The sequence below is a fragment of the Tympanuchus pallidicinctus genome, unplaced genomic scaffold (assembly GCF_026119805.1).
Source record: "Tympanuchus pallidicinctus isolate F22 unplaced genomic scaffold, pur_lepc_1.0 scaffold15, whole genome shotgun sequence".
NCBI lineage: Eukaryota > Metazoa > Chordata > Aves > Galliformes > Phasianidae > Tympanuchus > Tympanuchus pallidicinctus.
In genome coordinates, this window is record NW_026294669.1 from 1,020,821 (window position 1) to 1,033,741 (window position 12,921).

Here is a 12,921-nt window from a genome sequence, read left to right on the forward strand (position 1 = left end):
GAAATGAATTAATCTCCACAGAAAATGAGAAGTTTTTATAGCTGTAAATGTATATGAGAAATGAACGACAAATTTGCTGCGACCGTTTTAGGGCCGGTCCTTTCTTTTTGTGTACAGTCCTGTTATTGTTCACTTGTTCTTTATGCTTTTTTCTTCTTTTGGCAGCAACGTGCTCTGTTTGAAAGACCTTATTACATGTGGTATTGCCAACAGCCCCTGTTCAGAACGCTTCCTACCAGAGCCATGGCCACTAATGGTGCTCTTGGGTGCGTGGCCAGCAGCCGGTGAGGGTGCTGCTGTGGGCAAAGAGGCCAAAGAAGGGCATGGGGCAGGGGCAAAGCTCTGGATGTCTGCACTGCTGTGTGCACTCCAGCCCCCCCCAGCTGTTTGCTGGAGCCCCCAGTCCTGTGCTTCCGTGACAAACACTTTTATAATGCTTCATTATAGCAGGCGGCCGAGGGACAAGTGAGATGCGTGAGTACAAGAAAATGAAATCAGTATTTAATTACTAAATATTCTACATCTAAAAAAAAAAAAAAGCTTAAATAATTCAGTTTGATTTGGTCTAATTAGCCTGATTTCCTAGTATTTAGCCCTAATTATGTGATACATAAGCCCTAATTATGTGGTACGTATACAGTGTGCTCTCTAAAGTTAAAGATCAGAACGGATACTGACTTAAATGATAAAATATGTTAAATTATTAATTATAATTAATCTTACAAAATAGGCATAATTAGTTTAAGTACTTTAGATATTCTACTTAATACCGTTATGCATTATATGCAAGGTTGAAACATTTTACAAATACTGCCTCAAATGACAAATGCCAGCAGGTTCATCCCATCTGCAGCCCCCATAGGGTCGGAAGGGACAGGGCCAGAGGGGCTCAGAAAACCCTTCCTGTTGCTGGGGCTGTGTGCGTGGTGGGAGGATTGGAGAAGCTCGTGAATGTCTGTAAACATGTTGTTACTGGAATGACTTGTTGCTGAGTTCAAACTTGTGGACACACCTGAACAGGTTGCCCAAGGAGGCTGTGGATGCCCCATCCCTGCAGGCATTCAAGGCCAGGCTGGATGTGGCTCTGGGCAGCCTGGGCTGCTGGTTGGTGACCTGCACACAGCAGGGGTTGGGACTGGATAAGCACTGTGCTCCTTTTCAACCCAGGCCGTTCTATGGTTCTGCGATTCTATGAGTTGCTGCCTAGCATACAAGCAGCAGGAGAGCTTGAAAAGCCATGGGCTTTGCAGGTTGCAAGATGCACCTTTACAACATTTGCCTCTTTGCTTGATAAACAGTAGAGTTGCCCCAGGTATAACACTGTTAGATAAAGCAAAGCGCCCTCCAAGGCAGAGATATTTATAGTTCTGCTATTAAAACGTGCCTTACAGCTCATTTCTCTAACGTAATGTTGGCAAAATTAGGCTGAAATTACTGCGAAAACTGCTTCTCACCAGATTCTTTTTTATAGTTCTGTCCTTTGATGAGGTCGGGAGTCGGCGGGGTCAGCTTTCCTCGGTCGCCGTGGTGAGTATGCAGCAATATGCAATAGAGACATAAGAGCTGATTCCAAAGTCACTTGGAAAAGTGTTTTCTGTTTCAAGATTTGTGGGAACAGAGTGGAGGAAGACATTCCAGGGTATTTTCACAAAGCAGCTCACCAAGTGCTGAAACCCATGGCAGCGATTGGCAGCACCTCCCTGCCTCCTGGCGCGCCGCCCAGCTATTAATGGGCGTAATGAAAACTAGGAACGAGTTCACCTTGAAAACAGTCACATTATCAATGTTACAAAGGCTCTCTCTATTTTATTTTTAAATTGCTTGCTGTAAAAAGCAGACCAAAACGTGCTTGAAAGCATTATTTCTAGATTTTCTTGCTGTGTTTGGATGGAAGCTATAGAATAGACCGTAATCTATTGCTACTTACATTCTTTTCTGGTAAGTGTAACCAATCATTCTTTTATTTTTTTTAGTTTTTTATGAGCATTCACATATGTATTCCAGTGCAATATGAAATCATGTATGTTGTAATGAGCTGTATGTGCATTGCAAGATGTGTGTGCGTGCATCTAAGTAGCCATATACAGCATCGTGTCTTCTTCTTGGGGAACGCATAGACACAAGCCAGGCTTGTGAGTCTGAAAATGCACTGTAGAACATAGGGGATTCAATCTGCCATACATTTTTGTTTCCTATATAATGACAAGAAAATTAAATTATAGTGAGGAAGGCTTGAAGATAGGAAACTAAGTGTAGAAACATTGTACATTGGGAATCCCTTTAAATAATTCAAACTGTTTATACCAACACAATGTTTGAGGTGTTGGCAATGCCAGGAGCATGAAAGAAGCTAAAGTGTGAGAGAAGTAACCCGGGGTGTAATTTATAATTAATACAATCAGATATAGTGGGGCAGTGAGCACCAGAACAGCACTAGGAGAGAATTGTGGACATTCAACAGGGAGTGCCTGGGGATGGGCTGATAGGCTTCATTTGGGAACTTGGGGCAGCATCATGCTGTCAGGATACTGCAGAAAGGGGAGAAATGCTCTACATACTCGTTCCAATTTCCTAACTGTTGGGATGTGGAAATCACAGCATACTGGAGAACGGCTTTGCAGAACTGGTGAGCTTTTCAAATATTGTAAATGTGAGAATTCATGTTAGATATGCAGCTGATTTTTGCATGTTGAATAGATTAAATACTCGTGCAATTCTTGATGCAAGTAACCTGCAATAGGATGAGAGGCAATGGCCTCAAGTTGTGCCAAAGGAGCTTCAGGTTGGATATTAGGAAAAAATTTTCTTAAAGAGTGGTTGGGCAGTGGCACAGCTGCTCAGGAGGTGGGGGTCACCAACCCTGGGGGTGTCCCAGAGCTGTGGGGATGTGGCACTGAGGGATGCAGGCAGTGGACATGGGGGGTGGGGTTGAACGTGGGGATCTCAGAGGTCTTTTCCAACCTTAAAGGATTCTATGGTTCTGTGTTCACTTGTCCAGAATGGAACAAGGAAGCTGCTGTGTGCTGTGAGAGGAAGAGCCAACTGCTGCAAAACAGAGTGAGGTGGTAAGATCTTTGGCTTGGGATGCTTTGGGCCAGAAGAGATGGTTTTGTTCCATGCAGTTTGTCTCTCCTTGCGTGCAGTATCCCAGAAGGCGCCAGGAGATTCCCACCAGGAGCTTCCCTGTTCCCTCCTGCCTGGTGCTGAGCAGGTACCACATCCAGTGTCCTCAGGTGCTGCCTGCTCACAGCCAGGCAAACTGCTAGCCCCTCTCCTTCCATTTCACCGGTGTCCTCTTGTTTCTGCTCCACGCCGTATTGCCTGTCTTCTCACCCTGTAGCAACATGCGCATTTGAATAATGGAAAGGACACCTTAAATTACGTTGTCTGCAGATATTACTGGGACTCCCAGGATTTGCCATGCTGGATCAGAGCGCTGGTCCATCTCATGGGGCTCCTGCCCTGCAGCACCTGTGTGTGATGTGTGGCAGGGCTCAGCTATCCCAGCGCTCACAGGGAGCACCCCAGGCCCTGCTCAGGGCACCTGTACGCTCTCTTTCTGAGCTGCTACCTTGACATAAAATAGCTTTTCTCTCTTTATTAAACTCCCCATTAGATTTTCTTCCATTTTCCCAATTCTATTCCCCCTCCCTCCCCCATATTTACATTATTTTAATAGTTTGTTTTAACCAAGCTTGATTTTTCAGGTCGCCCTTTTACAGCATTATCAGGAAGATGCGAAATAAACGTGACAAAGCGATACACTCCTTTAAATCTGCCTTAATTTTACTGGGAACACTGGTGAGTGAGCCTGCAATGGCTGAGATGTCTGAATGTCTCTGCACACATGGGCGCACAGAAGGGCTGATTGTGATGTTACATGTAACACTTTAGATCTCTCCTGAATTTTCTCATTGCCATTTCCATCTCTTTTCATCAACCTTTGCATTGCTAAGCCTATCTCTGCTCTGTCAAACCGATGTCCTCTTGCACTTTAGCCCCTCCTATGGATATTGGTCCAACACCAGCACAAGGCCCTGCTCTTTGCTAGCTGGGGTTTCTCTTCCCATCCATTCATTCTCTGCCTGTGCTTCGTAACACAGGCAGAGGATGCAGTGCTGAACCAACTATGAGAAATGAAGAAGTGCAGAACTGTACTTTTTTCCTTGAAAAACGAGACGATTTGCTCTGGTGAGGGCTGATGAGTGCTCAGGGGGCTTCTTTGCTGGAGTCCAGGTGGGCAGGGGCTCCTGGTATTTCTTTGTCTTCCCTGGAAGCAGATGGTCCAGTGCAGAGGGAATCAGCACAGCATAGAGCAAGAGACTCTGGCTAAGACCATGTGCAAACACATTGTAAGCTGTGCTTTCCTGGGGCATTAATCCATGAAGATATTAAAGAAGCTACCAGCAGCACATCCCCACCAAGAGACCTGCTGGCAAGCCACGGTCACTGGTGCAGAGTTTTACACCCTGTTGTTTCCCATCAGACCCATTGCCTCCCCTGCTTGTGTGGGTCCTCATGTCTGCTGGGGATATGGTGAGGTCAGGAGCATTGTGGAATTTTCCTCTAGAAAAAATACGTTGGAGCATTTTGTAACATAGAATGGTGTAACCCATGGAGAGCTGCAGAGGTACAAGTACACACAGGTGTTAATGGAGACACTGCCCATAAGGGATTCATACAACCCCAGATTCAAAAGAATGGCTCCTCTCCTATCCTGCCTGCTTGCCTTTGTATTTACATACATTTGTTATTTTTGTCTATCTGCAGCAAAAACAAGACAATACCAGGCACTGTGTGAAGCTTGGCATGCGGTTGACCTGCTCTGCTCTAGGGGCTGCGTATGGTCAGAGTGGGATTTGAGAGCTACAGGATGAACAGCACAAGCAGGTGTTTATGCTACTTGCTTATCGCAGACACAGCTTCAGGTACCCTGGGCTGTAATTTTAAGGGATTATTAAGTAGGAACTGTATGAAAATGGGGACTATGTACCAAAGTCCGTGTCTCTGGTCAGTATCCAAATTAGAAACCTGCAGACTTCAGGTGGGGCCAGCTGTGGGTTGTCTGTGAGCAGTGTTTGATCTCATGGCAGAGACTTCTCAATGAGACTCTCAATGGCAAAGGCTTCTGTTCAACATTTTTGTTCCTTCCAGTCTCTCTTGTTCGTTTAGAGGAAATCCTCTTTCTCCTTGACAACTGCACATGATTGCCCAAACCCAGCTAAAACTTGAGTTAGACCATTTCCTCCACAAACCAGATGTGAAACCAAGCATCTGACCTGATGTCACATTTGAAAATAGCAGGGCTGGAAGGAGGAGGCATGGCAGTGAGAAGTTTGGGTCTGTTTTAGAGCTCAGAAGCAGGCCCACTAACCTGCACTTGGCAGGTGAGTTGTGCATCGCTCTGCCTGCAGTGAGCAGGATGGGCTTGCTTCCATCCACACTGCCTTCCTTCCATCCTCACTGCTCATGCCACTCAGCAGCCATGGGTAGGAGTGTGTGCTCAGCTCTTTGTTCTCACCCAGCGGGAGGCAGGTTTTCCTGCTTCCCGTGTGCCTGGGTGCTCTTTAATCTATTGTTTGTCTTATAAAATGGCTGAATACAACAAAGATCTTTTGGTTTATTGAAACTGCCTGGGAAAAAAAAATTATTTAAACTAATACACAGAGGAATTCCTAAATCTTGGTTTCGTTGTGTTTTTTTGTTGTTGTTTTTTATTTTATTTTATAATTCTGCATTACAGTACAGAAAAAAAAAAAATCTGTCCTTCTGTCTGGCTAATGTTAGTTTGATGATTATACTAATATTAACTGCTTTACTTGAGTAAGCAAAGAAAAGGTAAAATACCAGTCAGACCAGCTGCTAATTCACAGAGTGTTGTACGACGGTTATTAAAAATACCCAAAAGATGTACCTTTGTGGTTCAGGCTTTTGAATTAGAAGCAGAATATTAATTTAGGCCTGAAGCATGATTAAACATTGTAAGGCCCCCTAAGAATTTTCACCAAATTTTCTTGGATTTCTCTTTATTGGGTCTTCCTCGACTGTGTTTAGCTCTGTAATTGCTTTGCTCCTTTGTTGATAGGCTAAAGCACAATGTGATTTTCTCCATGTCATAATATTTAAGAGGATGGTTCAATGTTCCGCATGTATGATGTGCAGCTGGGGCACACGGAGCCATGATGGGGGTGTGGGCTCTCCGTAGCTTTTCTTTTTCCCTTTCCCTTCCTTTTTTTTTTCCTTCTTCTTTTTTTTTTTCCTCATTACTCTTGCAGCTCTGCAGAAGGAAGTCACAAAATTTGTCTGTGTGGGCAACAACCCAGAAAATGCAATATGTGTCTGTATGGGGAGAAAAGGAGCAGAACCTGCCCCAGCACCTCGTGTTAGGGGGGGAACAAACCCATGCCCAAAGGCTCGTGTTATGTTGTATTTTTGTCCAACAAAACTGTATTTGGAGGTTTACTGAAAATTTAGAAGATTTCTAAAGCAGAGTTGTAGGAAATTCCAATCATAGATAATAAAAAAAAAAAAGGTAAAAAATCCAACTGGTTCCCCGCTCTCCTCTTTTGGAGAATAACTTCAAAACCTTGGTTCAAGTTCCCTGTGGGGATTGAAGAGTTAAAATGTAATTGGTAAAATCCATTATATGTGTTATGAAAGGCAAAACATATTTGGCAAAAAAAAGAAAAAAGAAAAAGATCCCAGAGCGTGAAGAGGATGTCACTGGCATCATGAGACAGAGGAATAAAGAACAAGGTCTTCTCAGTGCCCAGCTCTGGGACACACAGAACCAGGTTCTGCTGGGTCCCTGGTGCTCCCTCAAGGGCAGTGACAGGGGGAAGGGCTGCAGTGCTGAGTGCTTGCAAGGCTTCCTGGGGAAAGCTTAGCCAGAAAGGAGGGGGTGCTGTCACAGGGGAATGCATGTATATCTCTCTGAGATCCTGAATTGCTTTGGGAGGCCTAGTATTTGGCTGCGGTTAGGTAACTTATGTATAGAACCACTAAAACTCTTAATGTGTCAGCAAAAATGCCTGCCTAGTTCTGTACCATCAGGTAGAGATATTCAGACATATTGATAACGTTACTCAAGAAGGTGATAATCATCTTCTACATGCATTGAGAAACACCTCCAATTCCTCATCATTTTTAAAGAGCAACATGGTTTGCTAAATGTACCAGAATTTCCCTTTTACATGATACAAAATCAGAGATCTAATGAAAAAGGACCGTGCTGCCTCTGAGATGTGCCCCAAGGCCACCTTCGAGAGCAGGATGGGGATGACAGTCAGCAAAAGTCTGAAACACATTTTATTTGTGCCTCTTCAATGAATGTTGGGAAGAACAGCAAATCTGTGCTGACAGTGATGCTGAATATTGAGGCATATCAACAGTGTGGAGAATGAGCTAGCTGTTCATTAAGAAATAATGATTTATGAAGACAGTAATGACAAAAAAAAAACAAACATATTTTGAGGCATCGCATCCAAAAATCTTCTATTTAAATTCTCTATGAGAGAGGGAGGAAGAAAGGAAGGAGGACGATATTAATTACATAGAGAAGAAATTTTTAATCAGAGGAAGTTTGATTTGAATTGGGATAGTAAAGGTTACAACCAAGTAGCAGAGTCTGCAGGAAGCACTGTGTGGCATCTCAGAGCATCAAGGTAAAAGGTCACTGAAGCTCTAATCATAAACTCTCTAAAGCATTACTCAGAGCTTCTGTAACTCCTCCTGGAGGAGCAGTGGGAACAGAAATGACCAACAGACCTTGAGAACGACCAGGATAACGAACTGAGCAGCGTCCGTGATTGCTGCGCTGCAGTGGCTTTAACTTTGTTCTCCATCAAGTCGGTAGCAACAGCGAGGATCTCAGTATCAGCAGGGGAACTGCGCCCAAATTATTACACAAGGTCAGTAACTGTGCTGAAACACAAAAAAACAGGCAACCCCAAAATGTGTTGTCCTGGTCGAGCTAGCATAGAGCAGTCAGTGCATTAATTAGCCGTAACAGCAGAGCAGACACTCGGTTTTCTGATTCAACAGTGCAATTAAAACCCCGCAGCTCCCCGAAAGCACCGGCTGTTAGCTGGGATTTGGGATCAGTTTCCTTTCAGACTTTTCTCTGGCTGTGATTCATGCGAGTTTGGAGTCCCAGTTCAGTCATGTGATAGCGAAAAATCACTTACAGTCTTGTGAATACGATTTGAGTATGTTCAAATTAAATGGGTGTTCTGATGCACTGTTTTCAAGTCTCCTAAGATGAGAGGGGCTCTTTATTTAAAAGGGAATTAATTGCATTTCTTCTTCTAGCGCAATGTTTGTAACCCTGCAGTTCTACCATAGCACCCAATGGGCTCCCTTGATGACACAGCCTGTTCCCCAAGGGCTGCCTGCTCCCATTTGCTCCCATTGATAGCTTACGTACAAATTCAGTTCAGAGCAATTGCACCATAGATGGCACAAATCAGACTATTGAGAGAGAAATACAGAAATTGGTGTTTTGAAGTCCTCAGTACAGCCTGAATGCAGAACTTCAGTAGGAAATGTGAAATACACATTTCCCATTGCTGCCTTGCTCTAGATCAGCCCCCAGGAGCTCAGTCCACAGAGCTTCCCTGCTCCCTTCCTGTACTGCAGGAGCTTCTGGCACAAACCCGGGATGTGAAAATATCCCTACATGCTATGGGCTAATGTGGTGGGAATCACAGAAACGGGGAACCATGAAGACTGGGAAAGCCCTCTAGGATCCTCAAGCCCAACCCCAGCCCACCGTGCCCTTCAGTGCCACATCCCCGTGGCTCTTGAAAGCTGGATGAATCATAGAATCCTAGAATGGCCTGGATTGAAAAGGAGCACAGTGCTCATCCAGTTCCAACCCCCTGCTGTGTGCAAGGTCACCAACCAGCAGCCCAGGCTGCCCAGAGCCACATCCAGCCTGGCCTTGAATGCCTGCAGGGATGGGGCATCCATAACCTCCTTGGGCAACCTGTTCCAATGATGGATTGTGCCATCCTCCACACTCACTTGTTTTTAACTCTTACCACATATCTCCATTGTTGTCTTCTGTACAGTTACTGTGCGTTTCAGCCATGAGCAAGAGTTTATGCTGAAGCTGTGAGTTTTCCCAAGAAAGCAGAGGAGAGACACGTGTACAGGATGCAAGCGCACAGTGAGTCCTGTCCTTGCTCTGCAAGATGAGCCGTTTCCATTTCTCCAGTTGGTTTTGTCTCTGCTGGCTAATTGGGTCTGCATGGACGAGGTGGTGTCTTCAACTCTGGGGAAGGTTCCTGCATCCCAGAGGCAGTGCTGCCTTTGGGGAGGGCTCGTGGTGTGCAGCTCCGCCGTCCCAGCCGGTGAGTGCTATGAATAACAATGCCAGTCGCTTGGAGTCACTGCAAACTCGCAATCATCCGCTTTCTGCATTATCATTTTTCCATATGGGAAGTGGAAAATCATTTTGAATGTGTAGAAGCAGATAAGTATTCTGATCCTGGACATTTTCTGAGCTTGTTTACCGAGCGCCCAGGCTCCAATCGCTCGATCTAATTGACCAGGAGCAGTGTGCAGCATCGCTCTGATTATTTTTGGAGTTATCTGCGCCGAGAGCAGCGCTGACTGCCAAGGGGTGCTGATGTCTGTGCCCTTCCATTAGGGCCCTGGGTCTCCTGGCATTGGCCCAGCAGCACAGAGATGGAGCAGAGCCCAAGGGAAGTGGCACTTGAGTCTTGTTTTTTGGCTCGCGCTGCCCTGGTGATGGCACCTATAGAGTTGTTTTGGGCAATCTTGGGATTCATTCAAAAAAATTAATCCAAAAACCCAACCAAATAAATATGGGCTTGCTACATCCCAGGAACCCCTCGATCTGTGTCATTTCAAGGTGCTTTATTTTTAGGTGTGGAAATAGTGGAGAACTGTGACCTATTGTACCACCTATAAATGAAAAGTAGGTACTAAATATTTTATTTTTCCCCACTGCTCTGTTTATTCTTCTGCCTCGCTTTTCAATCTTCATGCAAAGTTTGTGCATGAGTGTGTGTGTGCTTTCTCTCCAAGAGCACATACAGTATCGGTAACCGTGGGCTGGATTTAATAATTCAAAGTAATATGAAACCTTGCCGGTATGGAAATGGGCTTGTGATTGGCTCGATCTGCTAGCTAGATGGGATGAAAAATCTCATTTTTGGAAAAATAATCAAAGATTATCAGCTGCATCCAGGAATTGTTGGGGTCTCGCAGAGAATGGTCGCTTTCTCTGCACACATGCGTTCAAACCCCCCCACAGACACATAAATATAATGTTTATATTCAGCATGCGCCCGAATATCTTCGTGTTGTACCCCTGATACCTGTCTCACTTCCTGGTTTTTGTGTTGCTTTTTTTCCAAGGTACTAGCAGAAGAATAAGGTCTGTGCATGAAGCTGATGCTCTAGTAATTAGTGTACAGAGGGAGAGCATTAACAGAAGCAAAATGTAGGAAATAACACAGGGCTGTGTCAGCTCTGCTCTTTCATCTCCTGCTCTCTTCATCACTCACAGAAATATATTTGTAGTCTCTTAAGATATTTAGCATTTTGCTACCAAAAAGAAGTATTCAAGGAATGTAACCTAAATCACAGCACAGAGAAACAACACATAGATATTACATATATATACTATAGGTGTTAGGTACGGATCACAGAGGAAAAAAGGTATCTTTAGCAGAGAGCAATGCCTTTCGCTTGGAAATACTCCAGCCATCATATTTCAGAGGAAAAATTAAAACAGCTTAAAAGTTCTTAATCCGGTTAAGGTCCTCAAAATCCACTCTCTCTGCCCTTTATAATGCCTTCATATATATGTATATGAGCGTATGTAGATGCATGTAGATATGAGCAATATATATACGTGTTATTTTTCCTACCTCTTATATAAATATAGATATAGAGCATCATGATTGGAATTCCCAGGGGGTATTTTTGTGGAACTTCAGAGCGAATGTGGCTGACACTTGTTCTTTGTTGCCCTTGGGCTACAGGTTTGATCACCGACCGAATGGATTTATCCGTGTCAGCAGAAGGAATTTTTCACTCTTGTCGTGCGGAGGTTTTACAAACCTTTCTCATGTGTAAATGAAGTGCAAGTACGTTCAGGTGCTCGGCGTTTCAGCCGGCTTTGGTGAGGCAAAGAGAAAGGTGCCAGCAGGTAGAAGGGCTGAGAGCTGACGTCTGAAACCCTCTTTTATTGAGCGACTCCGGGAAACACGCTGCAGTCGAGAGGCCTGATTTGTTCTGAGCATGGATAGCAGGCGCATGGAACGCCAAAGAGCGACGCTGAAATAATTGGTACGAGGATAGAGAAGCTTAATTTTGATGAAGCAATTAGCGGTTGTTTCCTGATTGCTCTTACTACTGTGAAGAGGAGGTGGAAAAGATCGTGTCACCTCCATCAATTCCAAACCATCTCAGGGCTCTTGAGACCTTTTGCCCCAGGATTGGGCACCAGTGAAAGTTGCTTTGAATTTTTTTTTTTTAGAAAGTGTATTCTCAAGAAGGTTAAACATAAATTAGTCATAAAGCCGACAAAAGAGAGAGGAAAGGACGGGGCTGGGTGATTTTCATCCAAATCTCTGTGTTTTCAAACTGTTAAATTTGGGGAAAAAAAAAAAAAAAAAGCATTAAAAAAAAAAGCAACACCCCACACCAAAATAAAAGAAGATCTGAATTCTTCTTCTCCTTAAAATAAAGATAATAAAAACCCTTTGGAAAGCAGCGCCGTTTATAACCTCAGACATGAATGTGCCATGTAATGCTGCAGATCTGAGCGGTGTTTAAGACAACAAAGTGCTATTTGATAGCGTAGCCTTTCTGTGGAACAGCTCCTCTTCCTGCCTTTGATGTCCGGATGGTTTATTTAATCAATTATTAATCAAAGTTGTGGCATTCTTCTTATATATTTAGGTAAAAAACTAAAAGACGCCTTTTCTCGCTTAAATAGAATGCGGAAACACTCTCTTTTGAAGACACACAAAAGACATATTTGGAGAGGTTCCAGTTTCGAGTGCTTGAGCGGTGCGCCGAGGAGCAAGGAGGAAGAAATGCCCGTTCCTGAGGTGCGCTGAGAGCACGAACCGCTCGGCTCGGCCGCCTCCGTGCAACAAAAGCACTACAAATAATTAGATTAGTGTTTCCCTGGCACAGGTGCTGAACCCGACACGGAGCGGTGCCACGGAGCGGGGCGGGCAGCCGGACAGCGCGGAGCATCGCGAGCAGTTGGTAACATTTGGCAGCTGAACAGAGAAAAAAAATGACTGCTAGGGAAATCTCGACCGCCGCTAATTAGCAGCAATGAACTGTGGGTAAGGACAGTACATTTTAATGTGAGAAGAATTTTACAATAACCACCACACTGAAAGAAATAGAACGAAATGCTCCCTAGCTGACCCTTGTGGCAATCTAAGCTGCATATTGCAATAATCCTGTAAATTACTATGCTTTTTTATACAGTAACTTGGAGTTAATTAGTAATTTAACATTCCTCTACGCTATTAAATGTCTTTCTTGCATTATATTATGTTGTTTCATGGTCTTACCTTAACACTAATGGGGTTTAGTTATATTTTCTCAAAACAGTAACAGTAAAATAAAACCGGGATGGAAAATTAATTAGCTCTCTTTTACCTCTGATTTACCTGTCGGTAACAATTAGGCAACTAGGCTGGGCAATGCTGGGGCATGGCGGGGTTGGGGGAAATAGGAAGTTTGGGGCCAGGCAGGAGCTGGGTGTGGTGGTGGGATGTAATGGGAGCTGATGGGACGCAGTGGGACACGATGGGATGCAATGGGATGCAACGGGATATGATGGGATGCAATGGGATGCAGCGGAACGCAAGGAGACGTGATGGGATGCAGCGGGACGCAATGGGAGACGATGAGATGCAATGG

General features: G+C 44.4%; 1 long non-coding RNA gene across 1 annotated transcript; it reads left to right on the forward strand.

Annotated features, from left to right (window-relative positions):
* The first annotated feature begins 1,234 nt into the window (after positions 1 to 1,234).
* LOC128076885 (uncharacterized) lies at positions 1,235 to 12,623 on the forward strand. Its single transcript, XR_008204717.1, has 6 exons — positions 1,235 to 1,527; positions 2,999 to 3,065; positions 3,708 to 3,801; positions 9,072 to 9,353; positions 9,893 to 9,943; positions 11,975 to 12,623. It is a non-coding gene; the product is annotated as an uncharacterized LOC128076885 (long non-coding RNA).
* The last annotated feature ends 298 nt before the right edge of the window (positions 12,624 to 12,921 follow it).